General features: G+C 47.0%; 1 pseudogene; it reads left to right on the plus strand.

The window, feature by feature from the left end:
* LOC149329149 (uncharacterized) overlaps window positions 1-20,254 on the plus strand; it is a 42,235-nt pseudogene extending 21,981 nt beyond the window's left edge.
* The last annotated feature ends 2,461 nt before the right edge of the window (window positions 20,255-22,715 follow it).

The raw sequence follows: 22,715 nt of genomic DNA on the forward strand, positions 1-22,715 counted from the left end.
GCCAGGAACTTCACAAATGCACCGTCCTAAATTAAATCATACCTGGGAGCTTAAAAGAGGCTACACTCTTTCTCCGTTGTGTCTACCTTCACAATGAAAAATTGTCGCGGCACCTGCTTGGCGCATTTATGCCAGAACCATCGCGCAACATCTTGAGGCTAAAAACAATGTTATAGTGACAAGATAACCGCTAATAAAAGTTGTTCTTGCAAAAAACAACAAGCTACATAAATAGCTATCGCATCTGGGAAGCAGCAAAAGAAGTTCCACTGAAAAAGCAGCGCTTGCCACATGCGGGGAATTTGTTTTCGCTCTGCCAATTAGGAAAAAAAGCAGAAATGCTCAAGAAGGCTTACAAGCTACCTGAGTCAGCTATTGCCATAAGACAACTTGAACAGCGTGCCTTACTAACAAAGGAGAGTTGGACACGTGTCTATGATAATGACAGGTTGGTTGTTCACTATTCACGTGAATATATTTTCAGATATCTGCTATGCATACATGCTATTAAAGCATATGTACAGTCGGGGAAAAAAGTCTGTGAACCACGTGTTCCTCAAACGAAAGCGGCGGCTGGTTTGAGGAACACGTGACATTTAGCAGGGGGCTAAAGAGTCCGCTTGGGGAGGTGAAAGTCAAAGCTTTGTTCCTTCATCTCCACAAGTGTGGTCTCCAGCTGCTGGCTAACAATAAAGCTATAGGCTTCGTTTGAGGGACCCATGGTTCACAGACTTTTGACCCCGATAGTACTCCCAGTAGGCTTTCCTATATAATGTACACCTCCCCCCCCCCCCCTCCCCTGGTCAAAAGTCCCCGGGCTACGGAGTTAGTTTTTAAGCTGCGTACTGGAACGTCTACAACACCATCCCTGAACCTCGAAATAAGTGTATGTGTTAGGAGAGGCATCATTCTCACGTCTGGAAGCCTTGGTAGCTTTACAGACGTATTAAGTGTCATAATAAACTGCAGAAAACCTGACAGTGCGACCTAGAAACTATTGACTCACTCTGTACAGATTCTGTAAAGCGTTATACTCTGTTTACTTTCCTGTTTACATTCTCCTTAATTATTCAACGACTTGGATATGATTTTACCAGAGCGTTGACATTAATTACTCAGAATATGCGCACCGTGTTCCGTCTAAGCCTCGCACCTAGTTCTTCGGCGGCGCTCCGACTGCCTTCCTTCATGCTTCCTCCTCTGCGCCATGTTTTCAGTGCGCCAGCTGGGCGCTTGACGCATTTTTACCACGTTTTTGTTCTTTTTTGGATTTAGCGCTAAGACAACGAACTCGAGACCCAGTGGGAACCATTGCGTCCTCCTCGGATGCGACAACTACACTTAACTTCCGACGTAGGGTGGCCTGTTTGGGCTGGTCGCAGGCTCGTCGCGATCGACGAACGATGATGGCACGTTGGCCGGTGGTCGCATACACGGCGGTTAGTAGTACAATGAACATTTCCGGTCTTCGTCCGCCCGTCCGGCGACACGTTGCCGGTTGGGGCAGTAATTCCAACTTAACAAACAGAACTGGTTTATTAAGGACTGGAATGAAATAGAAGGCAGTTTAAGAAAAATGTGGTTTAAAAGAAAGGCTAAGATTGAGACTCGGCGCGCTCTTTCAACTTCTTTGTTTTCGGCTGGTTTCAAAACCTTCGGCAGTTGGTCGGAAGTTTACTATTCCTGCTCGCGCGTAATTCCAACCAATAAGAGTGCATTGGCAATACAAAAACAAGTAGGCGGAGCTCAGGGCTCGCCAGTGCCTTACTCAGTGGACCCCGTACTCCAAAGAAGGTGTAGGGCGAGCAGTTTCGCGTATGCAGCTCGCTACATGTGCAACCGATCGAGGCTCCCCCGCAGTGTTGCCGGTAACGCTTTACTTTTTTCGGAAACTTAGTAACGTACTCGTTACCATTTCGGAACTGTAACGGGTAACGTACTTACGTTAACATTTTCCGGCAACGTGAGGTGTCACGTTACTAGCTACTTTTTATTCCAAATGCCCGCCTCCGCCTCTTTTTGAAAAAGAGGCGGAAAGAGAAAAGAAAAACGCCGAAAATGATTTTTCAAATAAACAAAATCTACAGGTGTTTTCGACGACCCGTGTTGCGGCTCGCGTGCATGCCAAAAAACACCTGTCCTTGACGACGCACTCAACTAAAAAAAAAAAAAACACGAACACGCAGTCACAAACTTGTCTCCGTCCCCAAACCACTCACGAACTCAGGAATGTCGCCAGTTCACTTCAAGATGGCCCCAAGAGAGTCGTGGAAAGAGTACAATGGTACAGCACAGAAAAGGGGATTGCAGTCAACCGGCTGTTTCTATCTGCAACTGCGGCTACGTTTCTGGTTATTGCGAGCAAAGCTGACCTTGAACACCTTGACATAAACACTCGCATTTTGCGATAATTATGCAGGTTCAAGTAAAAAAAAATTGTTTTCGTGCGCAAATTTATTTTTTCTGGAACTGACATTTAAGCATTTCTTTATTGCTACACGATTTCCGCGTAATTTCGTAAGCAGAAGCACACCAGAATTCCTGTAAATTTGTTGAGTTCAGCTGTTTTCTTTGTGAACATATTTGACATGGTTTTAGGCGTAAAAAACAGACGAGACACATAGGAAGGTAACAGGACGAAGCGCCATCGTCCTGTTTCGGCGATGGCCCTGCGTCCTATTACCTAATTCCTATGTGTCTCGTCTGTTTTTTGCGCCTAAAACCTATTCAAATATGAACCAAAACCAAATAGCCCAGAAGCAAGTGTTCTTTCTTTGTGAAGTTGGAATTCTATGAAGTATGAGATTTATAAAATTGTTATCTTGAGTTCTTACAGCGAGGACACACTGAATAAAATTTATGGTCATAGAGTAACGGCAAAGTAACGTGCGATACTTTTTTCGGTAACGGTAACGGTAACGCGTTACCTTTTTGGTAGGTAACGTAGGGCGGTAACGCGTTTTTTTTTAGTGTAACGAGTAACGTATTTAGTTACTTTTTTTCCCGTTTTTTTCATGAAAAACTGGAAATTTTTCAAAGTGTGACGAAAACAGATTTGTTTGCAACAGCACAACGATAAATAATAATGCTCCGAAGTTCAGCGGAATATGCAGTTGTAGATGTCATATTGTGAAACGAACTTCTTGTTCTACTGCACCGAGAAGATAAAGAATGATTTGTCATCAGGCTTATATGGAGATATAAATATCATATTTATGGAACGAACTTCTTGTTTTACTGCACCAAGAAAGGGAAAGACTCAGAGTCAGTGTCGCTACAGTACTACGCGCAGCAGCATGGATTGAAGCTTTGTCCGCAGCTTGGTTCGACTGCACATACACAAGCTTTCGAACGCGTTCCCCTGAAAGCCTGTTGCGAATCCTTGTATGGATGTTTCCGAAACGTGACCAGTTTCGTTTGCAGCTGGCGGATGATGGTGGCCGGCAAGCAGTCGGCAAGCCAGACGAGTTAGCGGCTGGTTGGTACAAAGGCCTTGCCACCAGGTAGATGGGGCCACGTGCTTCGCTGAAGACCTCTGTCTTTGACAAAATTCCTGCGGTTGTCCCGTACTCTGCTGCGTTGGAAATCAAGAAGCTAGGCTTGTATTTGCCAAAAACCGCTTACGTTCACAGCAGCCTATGTAATTTATGCCATGTGTGTAGCACAGTAGAATTTGCAGCCATTCTGTTCTACTTAAGGCGTGAGTTCAAGTGGTTGAATTTCTTTGGAGGAGAAATTTCAAAGGCCCGTGTACTGTGCGATGTCAGTGCTTGTTAAAGAACCCCACGTGGTCGATATTTCCGGAGCCCTCCACTACGGCTTCTCTCATAGCCTTATAACCGTGCCACACGCTCAGAAGAAATGGCAGTAAATGCTTAAGGCCTTAAGTTTGTTAATGCCATTATTTTCGGTGTTGGTGCTACACGTCCACATTTAATGCCATTATCGAAAGTGACGATGACGATAACGCTTGCAAGGTAGTTAAAAGTTTCATCTGAATATGAACATTGCTAATGAGCACAATATATGGGAAATGTTAATCAAATGTAATATAAAATCGATTTTTCAGAAAATACGGCTGTTCCTGCTTTACAAGTCGAAAAAGTAGCCATAGACTCGCATGTCAGCACCGAAGTCGAGAGTACCTGTCAATAAGGCTGATAAAAATGGCGCTCTTCGCATCGAAAATGCAGTATAGTTGCCTTATCTGACTGAAAGTTAAGAATTAACTATTTCCTACTGGTTAGGAAGTTGCTACTAACAGCTGCATACTGTTCTGCGTGTGGAATGGGAACGAGAGTAGGCATTGCACGGGCGAATGAGTTGTGGCAAACTCAGTAGGTCGCGAATGGCAGTAAGGCTAATGCCATTAAATTTGTGCGTGTGGCACCGCAGGCATGCCATTAAAACGTAAGGCAGTAAGCACTTAATGGCATTAAATCTGTCCGTGTGCCACGGGTATTAGTCGCTTTGGGACGTTAAACCCCATAAACCAAACCAAACCAAACCTGTTTTTAAGTCAAGCCTGGATCTTATATGTGACCTGGCCTCCAACCCGCGTACTCACAGCACGAACGTTTTAAAAGCTCTACATCGCACCGGCGATGACGACTGCTCTCCATTCGTTCAACGATGCACGCTGTAATGGTTTTCAAAGCAAAAACAAAAACCTAAACTGAAAGCAAGCAATCATGAAACTTTGAAATTCCACTGTAAATTTTTCCATATCTCTTTCCATTTTTTCTCGTCTGAAAAAAAACCTCAAAAAAACGTTTTTTTTTCCAATATTGCACTGTTTTTTTTTTTTCAGGCCTTCACACCTGCAGTCCTGATGTCCCCCCACCGTTGTCTTGCCTTGGCGCCCTCGGGGCGACGTCGGTGGTGGCGGCGGTGCCATTCCCCTGCGGTCACGGTGGCCAACAACCTCGTCGGGGCAGCACAGAGCCACCTCTTCATGTCTTTATCCCACTATGGGACACAGCGACGCCAACCAGGGGATTATCCCTTTTTTGCCTTGACAAGGAGCGCCGACCCGCCACCTTGTGGGAGGTGTCCGAGGGCGGAACAAAGCCCCTTCCCCGAACTGAGTAATGAACACCACTAACCCCGCTCGTGAAATGCCCGGCCAGGTGCTTTGACCTTCCTGGACACGCCGCAGCGGGATATCTCAGCCGACGACCCTGGTACCGAAATCAGTATCCCTCCCACAACACTCTCTTTCATTTCACTCCTACACACTGCCTGCTGTCCTTTATTTTTCAGCCACAAAGCGCACAAAATTTTTTGTACAAATAAAATGTAAATAAAGGGTCCTTATTTCCATTTTTATTCTTGGTTCCTGGAATCCTGGAAATGAAGCCGCCAACCTCATAGCCCGAGGTTCCTTAAACAGAGGAGTTTAGAGCACCAAGCGTGCTCTAAACCCCTCTCGTTGTTAAAAAGTTTTTGACCATGATGACGATGATTTCGTTTTGAGCGAAAAATTGTACCTTGAAATCCACTTTTGCTGAGGTGAAAGTCGGATGGCGACCCATGCCCGCGCATGAATTCGATCACAAACGGAAGACCCTAAGCAGAGCGAATGTCCATCTCTAAGGACACCGCTGGCCTGTCATGCTTTTTTTGCGCTGTGCACAATGGAATATAACGATCTAGGAAGCCATTCAACGCAAATGCCTTTATAAAGAGTCATCACTAACCTCCAATGCTAACATCAGGCACAACCAGCACACTGTTGAGAGTCGACGAGCTATCGCAGCTTCGTTGCTAGCTGAAGCTCCAAACATGTCTCAGCGAGCTTGACTCAACAACCTCATGCAATCATTTTTCGCGTCAGGTGCACTGCAGCACCGACATTAAAGCACGCTAGAAAGAGAACAGCTGCAGTTGACCCACATGCGAATGCACAGCTGCACGTAATCCCACATTCCAACACGGCAACGATATTGCCCAGATCATAGACGGTGCTGCATATGCAAGATGGCAGCGCCTTAGTCGGAGTCTCATTCCATGCTAAAATCGAAAGTAACGGCAACATTAAAAGGGAATGAGAAATAGCCTGCACCTGCGTAGCATCAACAGACTTAAACCAATAAAAAATAAAAGAACAGGGCCCATGTGGCCAAAACTCGAATTTGGTGCAGAAACCCAATGAGAAAAATAAAGTAGGGCACGGTAGCATTGTAACCGAAGGGCTCAACGAGCACAGAGGGATGATGAATCCTCGGTGAGCTTCTTTTATTGACGAATATCAATCAGGGTGCCAAGCACGAAAAAAAAGAAAAAAAGATGACATGATAATTTACATAAATACAAAAAAAGTGGCTTGATTATTCACAAACTAAAGGAAAAGAAAAAGAAAGTAGAGCAGAGAAAGATTTTTTTTCTTTATTGCATTTTCACAAAAGGTACAAAGAAGTAAAACTTGTCAGCAACACTTTCACTGACACGGCAGGTTAAAATTTTTTCAGTACAACCAAGTCATCCAACACATTTAACCAAGTTGGATGATCAGGTAGTGCCTGATACACTTCCCTCAGACGTATGACACCTTCAATGAAATGCTCGCGTGGAGATCTCACAACTACTTCTGCATTGTTGAATTGCGTCCTTGTTTTCCATGAACTATGGAGGCCAAGGAGCATAATAGTGTCATAAGGGATGTCCTGTTTTCCTACCTGTAAGAACCCTGATGCCATGCGGGTGTAGCGGTAAATCTTTCTTTAATGTTCTTTAAAGCACATCCCAGAAAAAAACCGCATCCCAACAATCTAAAAACACGTGATCTACTATTTCAGGTTTTTTACATAGAAAACAATCTGTTGACCGAGGGAACTATGTCGGTCAAAACATGGATGCATGGTAGAGCAGAGAAAGATGCAAGATGGCAGCGCCCGCAGCTTCGCAGGGGGGCGCTGCGGACGCCAGTGAAATGCGCCCTCTCCGGCCGACTCCGCATTTTTGACCGGGCAAACCGATCACCCCTCCCATTGAGTAGCTGCGCCAGCAGCGTGCTTTCTCCTGAAAAAAAGCCAGTTCTGCGCGTACTTTGCACGTGTTGGCCAGCCTGCAAATCTCTTTGTGCAGTGGAGAGTTTTGTTCGCTTTTTCCCCTCGTGCTTGAACGCTGACGAGCTTCAGAGGATTAGTAAAATGTACAGGGGCGCGAGAAAGAAACGCGAACAGCAAGGCGCCCACGCGCTGCGTAGTGGGAATTTACCTTTAATGCGTTTTTATCTCTGTAGTAACAAAAAGACGCCAGAGTGGTACATTATTGTATCACGGATGTCTCTAGCGTATTTGTGTTGCGAGCCAAGTATAAGCGTGACGAAAATAAACTCCAACAGCGGAGCGCCTAGGCACCGCGCTATTCGCATTTCTTTCTGTCGCAGCAGTACGCTCTGAGATGTAGGTTAAAAGAAATAGTGGACAGTTAATTATTTTTTTCGCTGCGCAAACTTGAAAAAAAGAACTGCTAGTGGATCAGGCCCACTCCGTGAAGCAGATTGTTGACGAAAAAGCCGGTACCGTAACGCCGAAATGTGTATCGCAAGTAAATGACGAGATCATTTAAGACATGTAATTCGAGGTAAATACCTTTCTTTTTTTTTGGCGCAGCCTTCTTCGTAAGATACTTTCACTTCTGTGTTTGTTCCATAAATATGTTCACACCCGTCCTTCGTTGTTACCTCTGGCATCACCTTTCCGCTCTTCACAACGCTTACACAATTTAAATCTGCTTCAACCGGATATATGGGAAGACCCTGTCGTTTAATTCCTCTGCACTACCTAGAGCAATAAAACTCTGAAATGATCTTCCTGACAACATAATCTCTTTCATTGATCCTGGTGAGTTTAAAAAACATCTATGTATACATTTATTGCCATAGTGATGTTCGAAATGTACAACAGTTTCATTTGTTCTTAACGTTGTTTTCCCATTTACCACTTCTGTTACCCCTGGTTGCTTTTTTTTTTCTCATGTTCGTGTTTCGCTTTTTTTCCTCCCTCTATTTTCGTGTCTGATGTTATTTTCTCCGTTTTGTATAAATTTCGTGTTCCTGTCTTGTATTTGACTTGTACCGCGTTCTTGTACCGATATTACGGTTTTTTCCATCTGTATATACCATTTTTTCGATTTGCCCCCCTCACCCAATGCTCTTCGGGGCCTGTGAGGTACTAATAAATAAATAAATAAATACCTAATTTCGTTGAGTGGCTGTGCAGTTCGCTGCATGCAGGTTTGTTGGCCAAATAATAAGGATTTTGTTACGTGTTTCGCTGAATAATAATGGAAATAATTTTTATTTTAACTTAATATAAAGTGGCCTTAAGGCGACACGCGAGGCTGGAGAGAAAAACGAAAACACGCACGAAATGCGCCTACCAGCTGCTTGCTATATAGGGCTAAGAGAAAAAATGCTCTAGTTTGGTCAATTGGTGCAACGGAGATAAGCGGTTGGCATATTTATTTTAATGCCGATTACAGTGCACGCTCATCCCCAAAACAATTAATTTGCATATCCATTGCTCATATGCAAACGCTCATTCATATGCAAGCAAACATTTTGATTACTTTTATTTTTAGAAATTTTTTACATGAAAAGCAACTTCGAAAATTGAGCCAGGCGTTACAAGTCGAAACATTGAGGCGATCACTGACCTTGCCTCACACGCGTCTGCATAACGCCGCTAGCTGTTGTTGTCAGCCTCCAAAATAAGAAATGGCAAAAAAAAATTAGTTTCCTTAGAGCGAGCTTTACTAAACACTGCATACTTAGTGAATTACACCAAAAACTGCTCAGAAATAATATTACGCGTGCAACATACAAAACATCTTTAGCAACAGAAAAAGCTTACTGCACCCTGTCCACAGCAGTTATCCAGGCCTGCCGTTTCTCGTTCTCATCCATTTCATACCCTACAATTCCGGTCAAAAACATTTTTGGATAGAAAACAATACGACCGCATTTTTTTTTCATATACTGGAAGATTTCATTGTAGCAATCTCCCATCGATAGGCTTGCATTTTTTTTCCCCGTATTAACGTTTTTCCTATCGTCAACTGCTCGATACGAGCGATGACAAATTTTTAAGATTTAGCTACATATAGAAAGGGTGGACCATTACCTTCAATATTTCCATTACTGTACATTACAATTTTAAAATATTAATTTTTTTTCCCCCAAGAATGCAGGACATGTCCAGGAAATCTGTAGAATTCCATGGGCATTCCATGGCCGTTGATGTTCAGAGAACTATTGTGACAGCCCCTGAGACAAGTTTCTCCACTCTTTGAACGTCGCGGAATTCCAGCCATGACTCACAGCGAGCGGCAACAATACTTTTGTGCGCCCGCGAGCATATGGAAGATAAAAGAATGTTTGCTGCCCCCGCATCTGCTATCGGGGCTGGAAGCACCTGAGCTGGGGCCGCCGAGATAAAGGATACCAGGCAGTGTGTAGAAGTAAAAGGAAAGATGTGAGGGGATAGTAGAAGGGACAGGGGAAAGAGGGGGGAGAGGGTCCAGCTGTCTTCCTTGCAAGCCTCGGTTGGCCTTCAACAGAGGAGCATAGGCGAAGGTGGTGCCCTCCAGAAACTGCTGGGAACAACCCCACTTCCCTCAAATCCCTGCGAGCGCCAAACTGACCAAGGACGCACCGTAACTAATCTCTTCCTCCCCCTCACTCTTGACGAGGCCGTGCTTGGAGACATTCTTTGACATCCACGCGCACTGTACCCGCCCAGCATTTGTCCCTGTTTCTATGCCACCCCTGCTCAATCCCCGCTCGGGCTCCTGCTCCTCAGGCACCTTTTTTTTTGCCCTCTTTTGCTACCTCTACCCCATCCCTTTGCTGTTATTCTGCTTGAGAGGGTGTTTTTTGTGTTCATGCCTTGCGCCCAGCTCTTTCTCCTTTTCAGCATATTCACTCTTTCCCTCCTTCCTTCCTCCTTTTCTTCCGGAATACTGCTGTCACCATAAAAAAAGGTGACGTAGAGGGTGAAGGAGAGCGAGAGTGAAGGGAGGAAGAGGGAACACTTAAGAAGGCATGTCCTGCCCGCCTCGGGTACGGCAGACTCGTTGAGCGCTCGGCACTGAGCGGACGCAGAAAGATCGCTATGGAAAGTTACGTCCACACGCTGGTCGGATTCTGCGGCCGACGAGAGCGGAAACCCTTGAAGTTCGTCGCCCCGATACCCTTAGATGAAGTATGCAGTGCCTGTGGGCTGATTCCCAAGACGCTGGCAGTGCTTCCCTGCATGCACGTGTTGTGCTGGTCGTGCCACGACCAGTGCGCAGACGTTCCCGGTAGTATCATGTGCCCTCTGGACGGATGCTGGCACCTGGAAATCGACGTCGACTGGGAGGAATCCTCCTTCGATATCGCCGAAAGAGAGGTAAGCGAAGATGGCACTGACCCTTGGTTTTAGTGTAGTGAACTAGATTTTAGAGCGCAGCTCTTCGGCGCTCGTTTCTGCGTGTCGCGGCGTCGCCGTCACCGTTGTCCGCTGTGATCAACAGTGGCCACCTTAGGCGCACTTTAAGCTGCGAAACCAATGGAGCGGGAGCTTAGAAAGCAGAGGGATAATAATTGCTAAATTGGTTTTTGAACAAAGCAAACGGCGCAGTATCTGTCTCGCATATCTCGGTGGACACCTGAACAACGCCGTAGGGGAAGGGAGAAAGGTGGGAGTGAAAGAAGAAAGGACGGTGCATAAGTGCCCTCTTGGAACAACGGACACCTCAATCGTGCTTTAAGCTACGTGGCGGTAGTGATATAAAGGAATCGTTACTGGAGTTTTTCTTGAAGAAAGATTATGTGTGAGAAATAAGGTTTTTATTTTATATACATGTCTTGCTCCAATTCTTGGCCTCATTCTATCGAAACGCTGAAATAGCTGATGAGCTGCGCTCAAATTTCGCATAAGGAAGTAACGTAATCGACGGCAATTTTCTTGTGCGAGTTTTTCATTCGACGATTAATACAATTTACCGCCAGGTAAAGAGCAATGCTGGGGGCCCCAATAAGTCATCCAGGAAAACAGGAAAAGGCTGCGAGTATGATGATGATAATAACGATGATTCTATTATAGTCGCCTTGTAGTGGGCAGGCAACGTTTTGGCGTCCCCAAGTGGTAAGAGAAGGAAAAGTGAAAAGGGAGAAAAGAAGACGCACAGAAATAAAAGCAATTGAGAAAGTGGCCCATCCGTGTACGCACGCACATAAACGCACACACACGAACCGAGCCGACCACTCGGTCAGTGTTCTGTAAGGATGAAACCTCCTTGGTCTACTGATGATGATCATAATGTGTGTGTGGCTTTTCTCTTTGTATGGGGTGGGTGCAGGACTACGCCCGAGCCTGGGAAAATTAAAAAAATAAAGGAGGCAAAAAAATTGGCTGGGGCTTAGCTCGGTTAAGCCCGGATATCAGAAGCGAAAAGCCTCGGCGATGGCATGGCTAAACCGGCAGAACCGCGGCGGCATGCGCCTCTCCTGTGACGTCACGCGGTTGTTGCAGAGTCACGGCAGCGGCGGCTCCGACCACCTGCGCCTCTCCTGTGACGTCACACAGTTCGCGCAAGCGCAGCTGTGGCTTTTTCTCACGACGGGGCCCATGCTCGCCTCGGTGTTGACTGGCCTAGTGAAGCTTTTCGCTTCAAAACGGTGTATTCCGAGAAAGATTGATTGTATACGCACGACGTCGTGTTCGCCGACCGGAGGTTTGTACACGCACGTCGTGGGTCGCTTGCGCCGTCTAGCGACGAAAATTGGCGTTCGCTCTCGCCGCACGTAGTCGCGTGCTGCGTTTTTTTTTTTTTCTCTCCCCCATCCATGCTCGACGGCCTCGACCAGTTCGCCCATGGCTTAGCGTGGATGATAGGCATTTCGTCGTTCCCGTGATGGAGATCTGCTTAGGGGAGAAGTATGACAGCTTTGCGAACTTCGCGAAACAAGCGTTCAGGATTTTCCGAGTCAGAACGAATACACTGTTCGCGACTAAATACAGCGTTGAGAACGAGCACCTTTTTAAGTCCGGAAATTTCTAACTTGAGTGGTTTTCACGAGTGCAAGACGTCAGAGTTAAAGTTATAACGTTGTTTGAACCATTCCCCTTCCCTCACCGCCACCTCCCGTCTTTAGGTTCCTTCGAGGAGCGCCTTAGCCGTCGTACACCGCTAGATACCGCGCGGCATTCGGCAGCGCTTTTTGGCAAGCGACCTAGCTATATGTGCCGGTTGGCCGGCCCCCGTGCTGCAGACCTTCGTGCACCTTCTGCTTTTCTAAGCAAGTGGTTTTCCCCCTCGCCACCTTCGTTATAGTGCGCCTGTCCCGCAGCGCAGCTTCGAACCCCATGCCAGCGGCTGCAGCCGCCCTCGGCGTCCCTTTCCGTAGTCCAGCCTGCCATCGACGCGCATCGCCTTTGGGAGCTGCCGCTACACATGTGTAGCGGCAGCATAAGTGCGCGCTTGCTTTCTTTGTTTCGTATTTCGCCCATCATTGAAACTTCTAAAACGAAGCAGCGCTCGCGCGCGGGGTGCGGGCGCTCGCGGTCGCGCCCGAGGCGCCTCCGTCTAGGCGGCCACGAACGATTATTAGCGGCTTTGTTATTCTGGAACGCGCGTGTGTACAGGCGCGCGCGCACGCACGCACACAGACACATTTTGCTCCGGAAGCAGCAAGGCTGTAGCAGCATTGGAAACATTGGACTGACAATTTTGTAAAAGAGACTGACGTAAACAAACAAGTTCAAACGAGCTGTGTAGAAGCGGACGAGTTTTCACGACTCCCTCCGCCTTTCCTCTCGGGCCCGCAGTTAGGAAAAAGAAAAGTAAAAAAAAAACACAAATGCGAGCTAAAGGACTTTACGTAATTGCAGTGTGTGGAGTGTCATTTACAGGCTGGGACGGAGCGGTGGGACCGTGGCCCCCGCGATAGAGCAAAGAGCAGCGGCGCGCCGCCGGAGCCGATCACGGAGAATCCACGGCCGGACTCGAGGGGGGCGCGCGCCCCCCTCGAGACCGGCCGTGGGAAAAACAAAGTTGATATTGGTTTTTCTCGTCAGATGGCGCAAGCGTATCACGTCGTGCGTTGAGCAGCGACTCCCGGGTTTAATGTATGCGGACGATATTGTACTGTTAGCAGATAGCCAGGAAGATTTACAAACTTTGGTTAATTGCTGTGGAGACGAAGGAGACGCTCTAGGATTCAGTTTTAGCGCAACTAAATCAGGTGTGATGAGTTTTAACGATACAACTGATCAGGTGCTTACAATACAAGGCCACGAAATACCCAAAGTGGCCGAATACAAATACCTCGGGATATGGCTAAACGAAGGGCAGATATACACGGAAAAGCATGAACAGGCTCTTAGGGCAAAAGGACGAAGAGACGCCGGGATAATGAAACATAGGGCATTATGGGGGTACAACAAATATGAAGTACTAAGAGGTATTTGGAAAGGAATAATGGTGCCGGGACTTACTTTCGGCAATGCGGTTCTGTGCTTAAGGGCAGAAGTTCAGTCGAGATTAGACGTAAATCAGAGAGCTGTTGGAAGATTAGCACTAGGTGCCCACGGCAAAACCACAAACGAGGCAGTACAAGGGGATATGGGCTGGGCATCGTTCGAGGCACGGGAAGCTAAGAGTAAAATACTATATGAAGAACGCCTGAGGAAATTGGACGATAACAGATGGGCAGCTAAGGTATTTAAATATTTATACAGAAAGAACGTTGACTCACAGTGGCGGAAAAGAACTAGAAAACTAACCAGTAAGTATGCCGGTCATGAGGACGGAGAAAGGAAGAGCATTAAACGACAGGTTAAAAACGCGGAAGTTAAAAATTGAATGAATTCAATGGAAAAGAAACATAGTGTAGAACTATATAGATTCTGGAAAAGGCAGATCAGGAAAGAATTTTTCTATGATAACTCAAGAGGCAGTGCCCTACTTTTTGAAGCTAGATCAGGTTGTCTTAGAACGCGCAGCTACAAAAAGAAATTTAACGAAGAAGATGACACATGGGCAGTGTGTGGTAGATCTGTGGAAACAATTGAACACCTCATAATCAAATGTGATGGTATCCATCCGGATGTCGATGCAGGCACAGTCACTCTTTCTGAGGCCCTAGGGTTTAAAGATAACAATGGTCATGTAAATAAATCTGCAGTGGAAGTCAGCAAAAAGCGATTGGAGGATTGTTGGCTGAAAAGCAGAGATGTGGCATAAGGTTAGAATAGTAGGAAACCGTAGGCAAAGTTGATGGAGAATCTTAATGAGAATTGCCAACACAGTAAACAAAAAAAAATAATGAAGAAAGAAAAGCTGAGCATGGTGACAATTGCCACCACCCCGTTTCAAAGGGGGCGCTCCTATCCATCCATCCATCCATCCATCGTGCGTGTACGAACTTCCGGTCGGCGAACACGACGTCGTGCGTATACAATCACTCATTTCGAAAAGGATATGCGAGCTCCTGTTATCGTCGGACGAGTGTCCACCGCATGAGGAGACGAGTTTTCGCTGTGTAGACATAGCTTGCACGTGTCGTCACTTCCGCCCCCATCAAGCGCTTGCGGCCATGCTGCGGGGCCATTCGGCTTTCTCCGCCCTGCGGTGCCCGACCACTCCTCGGACGCTTTGGATTACTTTCTTATCTTTCGGGCGCGGTGCCTGCCCCACAGAGGAAAGAACCATTCAGCGCAGGCTACTTCTCTGTATTTGTTCCATCGGCGCGCGTGCGCTTAGCACACAAAGTGAAAATTAGCGACGATATAGGGCCGTACCCGCAGCGACCGGGAGTCGACGCGACGATGGGCGTTGGTGTGTTCCCTGAAGTGACCCAGGGGGATATTATGTACTCTTTGCAGCTTTGTGAAATTGGAAGGGACGAAAGCCTTCTAATCAATGGAGGCACTCTACGAGTTCTACAGAAGCCTGTCTGCGATGCGCCTACGAGACGAAAAGCTCGGCCTCGGCACGCCGCTTTCTCTGCCGCCATTGCTCGCTGCGGTCGTGGCGATCCGAACCGGCTTGCCTTGAGCTGTAGTTAGGATGCAGCGACGCTGGTCTCAGTCTAGGTTTGTGTTGTCAGACAAATCGGATGGGGTCAATGAAAACAGCAACGTTCACTTCAGGGTGCAACCGTGTCTTCCCATGGTTTCGCTGACATTTAGTTGACGACACAAGCCTCTTACCTGCACAAAGTGTGCTCCGCAGACAAGGAGATTACAGTTATCGAGGTCCAAATTATCGCGCTTAATGCGAGCCAGCCACAGCTCGCGCAGATTCGTACTGAGTCGAAGATGGAGAGCTCGCACTTGCATGCCTACGATTATCTGATGAATGCAGACGAAGTTCGTGTTAATCGGCCTCTTGTTTCAACTGGAAATGTCGTTACGGTTGGAGCAGCAAAGGGTGGCGCAAAAAACCATACTGAATCTACAGATGGACGAGAACCAACACGATGCGAGCTACCATAGGCAGCGGTAAGCTAGAGGCGGGCTGACGGTGGTTCGGCAGCATGGCCGACTAGAAACCGACGTCCACCGGATGTGATGACGGTGCAAGCTATGTAGACGGCGCCGTTGCGTTGATAGTTTTAAAGCCCCTGGAAATTTTTAAAGTAATGACAACCTTTGCAGAGCGCCGCCTCTCCCTCTCCTGCGCCCGTCGCCTCTTCCGATTGGTCGAGGGTTTCGCGCGCAAAAGTCCTTTCAACCCGCGCTTTTCGCGGCCGCAGACGCCATATCGTCCGCTCCAACCGCGCACCGTAGGTTCGGCAGGCGTCGTTGCGGGCACTGCGCTATTGCTTGCTGTGAAGAACATCGGCTTTTGTTTTGCTCGGAACGTGTGTCAGTCACCTAACTTCAAGCCGTCTACCTGTGCGGCGTGACGGGCTGCTGCGCCTTCGGGTGCAGGAACCGTCACGACGGTGGAAAGCGGTTCTTCGCGATCCCATCATCGAAAACCGACGCGGGCCGGAGGAAGGTTTGGCTACACAGAATTGGCCGGGCGAATTTTAACGCAACGTCATCGACCAGACTTTGCGAAGTAAGGGACGTGCTTTCAATAGATGCTGAGTTTTCCTTTTTTTTTTTCAAGCTACTCTGTCCAGTGGTTTGTTCGCGATCGAGCGTATGGCCGCAGTAAGCTCGACATAAGGGCGCTTGCGTTGAGCGCATCGTGATTGCACGCACGCAAGCGTGTAAGTGACGCGAGGCACACGTCTAACTGTAGAGTGAAGTTCCTTAAATCTGAGCGCATGCCGCAGTTAGACATACATGAGTACTATAAGCGCAGATCAAACTGCGCTCTGAAATCGTAAATCGCACGCGTTACATTCTGCAGTCGCGCGCGCGCGTGCGCACGTGCGTGCGTGTATATTATATATATATATATATATATATATATATATATATATATATATATATATATATATATATATATATATATATATATATATATATATATATATATATTACAGAAAAAGACAAAGAATTATCGCGCCGATATGCATCGTCAAGGCACCGTAGCACCGTTGGTGGAAACACCAGCCAGCGCGCGCTGGCTTGCGTTTACTCTCAAAATATGACCAGTAGCTGTGGGTATGCGTGATAGTGCCCATCGTAAGTGGGTAGTGCGTTTCCTGTCACATACTTTGTAACAGCACTTCCACGTTCTCGCTTCCCCTCGACGCCGAACTAATTTGGAGGAGGCTACGAATGCGAGCAAATCTGTGATAACCTCTTTTATTAATGCTAAAACAGTTGTTTGTTTTTTTTGTTAACGTTGCCCACAGTGACGCCTCCATTATCTCCATTTTTAAAAGCTTTGTAGCCGCTTCTTTTTTTTTAATGAGATCAGTATAAGAAAAGGCTTTGGCTTTGCCGATGTGCATTTAGTACTCGGGCTGTTTCCGAGCCTGAGCCGGGCAAGTCTACCTCGCGGGCCGGGTTCGGGCCTATATCGAAAAAATCGGGCCGGGTTGGGGCGCGTAACGAAAAAGGTTGACGGGCTCGGGACGCGTGAATAATTAAGGCCCGTGCAGTGCTCTAATAGCGACTATACGAATGTGGAAGATTATCGGACAGATGTGTTAAAAGCCAGGTAGGTTTTGCTTCTCACTAAATGACTGATGCCGATGAAACATTTACGTATACTTTATTATCCCATTGCTGGCAGGCGAAGGTTATTTGCGAGGTAGGTTTTCTCCTTACTAAGTAACTATTCCAAATAAAATTTTTATGCGGGAGTCTATATCGTTACAGTTCATGCACGCGGGAGAACAGGGGAGGCACAGATAAGTGTACACGTAGCGTGGCCTTCATACCGTATTTCGAGCACTCCCTCAAGCGTCTTACCTTGTCCGCGATACACTGCAGCAGACCAAAACCAAAAGCCACTAGAAGATCGGTTGAACTACGGGCATTTAGAATGCCTTTACTTCCAGGTGTCTTTTCGGATGTCAAACCTGTGCATCCGTTGTAGCACGTCCAGCGATCCGGCGGCGACGGTCGTTCTGTTTGCATACTCCTCTTCACCAAAACAGATCACCGCAAATTCCTTCTACGGCCTCGTGATTCACGGTCACGTTCAATGCATGCCCCACCCTCGATATCAAACTTAGCACGCCGCATAAAGCTCGGCGCACCCGGACGCGATGCGCGCGGCTCTACCAAAACAATCCATCTATGCGTGCTCATTTTTGCCTTTAAACGATTCAGTGAAGCATGCAAATGTTTCTCCTAAGTCACCGATGTATTTATGCAGCGGAACGCACGGTTAATGCGGAGACATAGAGAACTCGGCAAATACGGGAATTCAGCGCAACCAATTGAAAAGGGGCGTTAGTTCCTTCGGAGCGGGCTAGAGGCGGCCACCGCAGTCACATGAAATCACAAAGAAAACAAAAGTCGTTCGGCCGCGCGCGGGGGAGGAAGAGAGAAGAGGGAGGGCGTATTGACTCTACTTTAGTTTCTTTAGGGGCTTTAATGCTGCCCGGTGCCTGGCGCCATCTGGCGCCGTCAAAGCGACTTGCGGAAGCGCATTGGCTGCGTGCGGGCTCCGACTACACGCCATGCTAAAGCTGTCTAATATTTAGCACTCAGTCGGCTCAACCCGACTTTCAGTAGAGCAGTAGCTCCAAGGTTGCGCAATATGCCAAATTTGAAGGCTCGTCGATCGGACTCCTTGCCAATGCACAGCATAAAACCTGAACACAAGCCTGAAAAATGCAGTCTCTGAAGCGTTCACACTTGAGAACTGCCTTTTTAGGGCAAATTTTAACTTGAAAGCATTAAGGGCCGTATTCAGCGGAGAACCAGCCATCGGCAATGGCATGTCGAGAAAATCGGGATTGATCGAGAGGGTCATGACGTCAAAACCAAGCACAGACTCATGCGGGTAATTCAAACAACAGACAACAATGACGCAGTGAAACAGTGATGACTTTGCTAACATTTCCTCATGGGTCTACTGTGTGGTGATGCAATCCCACCACCATTACGTAGTGCCTGGAAGAACGAAAAGCAATTGCGCTGAAAATAAAAAAATGATCGAGATGCGAGTCTGTGACTCGAACTGCTACTCCTCAACCACTGGTACCGGTGAGGAAGGTTTGTTCGACTTGGCTGAAATGACGCCTTGTGTGTTAAAAAAAAAATAAGATGACATAGACGTCAAAATAATGCAATAAAGAAGTTTTCATATCTGTGGAGTGATCTGCAAAGAGGACCTCAGGCTGCTGAAGAGATTAATGGAACCGCGTCATGCCCTTACGGTAACTCTTTAGGATGAAAATTAGGGGCGATCAATTTTAGCGTTGCAGAGGAAATGTGCTAAAATTCCACTTATGATTCCTTCTCTTCCAGTCAAGATTCTGATTGCGAGCACACATTTTATTAATTCTTTGCGCCTGTCTTGAGTCATTATTATATAACTTGGGTCATTTTCAGTTCGGCATCTTCCTCCTGCCCTATACAAGCGTGGAGGAGGCGTTTTTGTTTATATTTTAATTTGAATAATCGAAGTCATATACAGGGGATGACAAGGCCATGCCATCTTGATGTTTTATTAATCTTCTTGCTTGCACCTTTAGTAATTTCAATAACTAACATTTACCGCTTTGAATGCAGGTCCGCTGCTGGAATGAAGAGAACGGTTGCACTGCTGTAATGGCTGCTTCAGACATCGCCGAACACTTCCAGCACGACTGTGGACACCACTCTGTTCACTGCCCAAAGTGTTCGGCCTCTGTTCTTTCCCGCAACGTGTGCGAGCACCTCAGATCTGGCTGTTCAGTTCTCCCAGCTCGTCCTCCTTCAGAACACGGAGGGCAGACTGGGCAACATGACGAGTCACTTTTGACGGCTCTGAGCAAAGCCCTAGATCAGCACACAGGCGAAATGAGGGCACTCCTGGAGCAGTTGCTCAGCGATGGCAATGCACGAGCCGACCAACTGAACAAGATCTCGCAAGATGTAAACGCTGTCAGGAAAGCTATAAAGCAGGAACCCTCTCAGGGAGCCCGAGAAGGCCACGACACTTTAAACGGAAGCTTTCTCCAAATAACCGCGCCAGAGCAAATAGAAGGATCCTTGATCGCTAGAAGTGAGGTAGCCGACACTCTCTCGAGCAGAATAAGATCATTAGAAGAAGAAATAAAAGGTGAATTTGAAAAAGCGACGGCACAGAGGCACGACTGCTATTCACGCCTTGCTGCAGCCATCAATGAAGCTGAGGATAGCGAAAAGGAAAACTGAAGGGCATTGGGCCAATTGAACAGACTCATTCGTCAGACTGAAAACGGAGCATCACTGTGCAATTTTTTTTCTCAGAAACATTCAACTGCTACATGATACAGCTGTGGCGCTAGGATCCGCCGCCTATGACACCAAGCAAGTGTACCTGTGTGGCTACCGCGTGTCTCCTGCGGTGGTGTTCAGGAAAAAACGACCAGGCTCTGTTGCTTTAATTGGGGTTGGAGCTACACGAGGGCAGCATGGACGACGTAGTTCAATGGCCATTCCTACACAGATTTAGGCTTAGTGTGGTGCACCCGAAGGAATGTACAAAACGGCAGCTCGAACATAAACCCTCTCCTTTATGCACATATATACGAAGGCCCACAGGATCATCGAACGAGCCTTTTTATCATACCGAAGGGTCGTTTAATCTCTTTGACCTTAGACGTTACGGTTATGTGCATCTAGACCAGCTTCGGATGACACTGGAGTTGATTTCGTGAGCCGTACTTGCATGTTGGAGTGAGGAGGACATCGTGCAAATGCCCGAAGGCCAGTGGTGTTTGTGGAAGAAACTTCACCTCAAGAAATTTTAAGTGGATCTTGACTGTTGTTTATATCTACTGACCTCTGCGCATCACTTTTGTTGTGAGCAGATTTAATGTGAAATAAAACAGTTTTTATGTGTTGCAGTGAATCATAAAACTCGGACTCTGAGTGATCAAGTAGCATTTTTTGTAAGGCAGAGTTTTCTTTCGTTATAAAAGGCGCAATTATTTTGATGCACTTGCATATTGCAGCAAAGGCTGTTATAGCCTTGTTTTGCCACACATATATCCTGCTTTCGACCATGTAATGTACTCATTAGCTATGAAACCTTAATTGCTTCATGAATTTTTTATCTTAACATAAATGGTGTTAAATGTTAACATATATGGTGTTAACAAGGTGTTCGGCGCTCATTATCTTCAGTCCAACCGCGAGACTTGACCGGAAACTCCGAAAGTTTAGCCTACAGATCGCTACAACTACAGCCGGGTAGTCATGGAAAATTGGAAAATAAAAACTTGGCCGGCATCACAGGAAGTTTAATCCGCGGTACGCCACGACAGCCGCGAAGACGTAAGTGGGCGGCAAATTGGAGGATATGCAGTCGTTCATCGCTCTCAGTGATTTATTTCGCGCACTCTGCAGAGGAAAACAAATCCCTAGAGTCCGCAAGCATTATTCGCCAAATTATTCCTTCCGATAAGCATATATATACACTCGCAAGCGCCGGAGTGGACCCTTTAATATCCGCACGGGCAGCATCCGCGTGCGGTAGATACAAATAGCGACACTAGCTATCGCTGGAGATGAAAATCGTTTCGTTATCGTAAAATTCCAACACGACATCATATCTGAGTGATCTAACGGTCGGGCACTGAGTGATCTAACGGTCGGGTACGAAAATTTATTAGAGCAAGTCGTCTCGTTCAGGATTCGTTTTCAATCGTTTTTGCTATTACATGTCACCTAATTTAGTCGTTAAAAATTTCATTGGAACTCTAGCATTCGTCACGCTTTTCTGCAAAGCCAGCACTCTCCGGAACCGACTACCTGCTAAAAATTTCATTGTTTTTGCTACATCGCGGCGTTCGGTTGCTATTCACCATTTTAGGAGGAGCGGGCAGGAGAGGGAGAAATACTCTCAAACATGTGCGCTGCGCGGCAGCCCACTGTTGCCGTCCTCCCCTGGGCTGCCTTTCGATACCTTTAGTTGCTGCGTACGTAGCGTCATTGCGTACGCAACGCTCATTACGTTCCGTACGCTGTAAAGGACACCCCCGTCACACTTATAGTTGGCCGTACCGCCGCAGAGCAATCGTGTAGCGCGTTGTGTTGTGTCGCCATCTAGTGACAAACACTATAAGCGCAGTAGCGCTCGGCTGAACATTTTTCAGTTTCGGACACTGAATAGTACATTACTGTTTTTAATGGAAGAAAAAATGTTTAATGAAGTGCAAAAGTAGCCACATGATTAAAAAAAACTATTCGACAGGTGCGGTTGCTATGACGATAAACGTACACAACGTTAGTTCGGCTTAAAAGGTAAAAAATCACCTCATTATCTGAAAAACAAGGGGCATTTGTCCCTAATATTTCGGCGCGTGGGTGAGAGTAGACAAAATAAAAGCTAACAGCACAGTTTAGAGCGAGCCATCGCGCTGAAGAAAGCAGCGGCGAGGTAAAATCGGTCCGAAGCGGGCGACATGGTCGCCGCGATGTTCTCTACGCAGCACGTAGCGTATCGCGTTGCGTACGCTACGCTATGCTTTATAGCGGGCGGACGTCCGCAACGCGCAGCTAGATACGTTGCGTTCTGCGCATGCGCATTCGTTACCCGCGGTGTCGTTGCGTACGCAAGCTCACTGCGTACGTCCAACTGAAAGTGTCTAATCCGGCGCGCGTAGCAACGTGCGGCCGCTTAGCCACCGGTCAAGCGCGTGTTTGCGTCTGTACAACAAAAGCAGCAATGTTGTACGGAACGTCAATGCCCTATAGACATCATTGTTTCATTTCCGGTTGCGACATTTGTCATCCAAAGTAGGAAAAAAAAAAACGCCCTCAGTATGTACGCGCAGCATGTTATGCGAAGGAAAGGTCTCAGCGCGTCTGCGATGTCTATTTCTGCACCGCTTTCTCACCGGTCTCGAGCTGCATTGGCAGTGGACATAGTTGGTGAACAAAAAATACCTGCGCCAACAGCAAGCTTACGCATCGAATGAAATGCATACAGAAAAAAACTCACTGCTTGTGCTTAATATCGGGCGCGGATCGAAGCGGAGAGCCTGGCTTGCCAAAACTATACTCTGTGCATAATTTTAAGAGAAGAAGCTTTTTCACGTTCATGGCAAAGCTCTTTTAATTCAACAGTACACGATGCAAGGACAGCACAAATTTCCCACAACTTGGTTTTGCCAC

This window comes from Amblyomma mixtum, chromosome 9 (assembly GCF_055824585.1).
Source record: "Amblyomma mixtum isolate Tamu chromosome 9, ASM5582458v1, whole genome shotgun sequence".
NCBI classification, from domain to species: Eukaryota; Metazoa; Arthropoda; class Arachnida; order Ixodida; family Ixodidae; genus Amblyomma; species Amblyomma mixtum.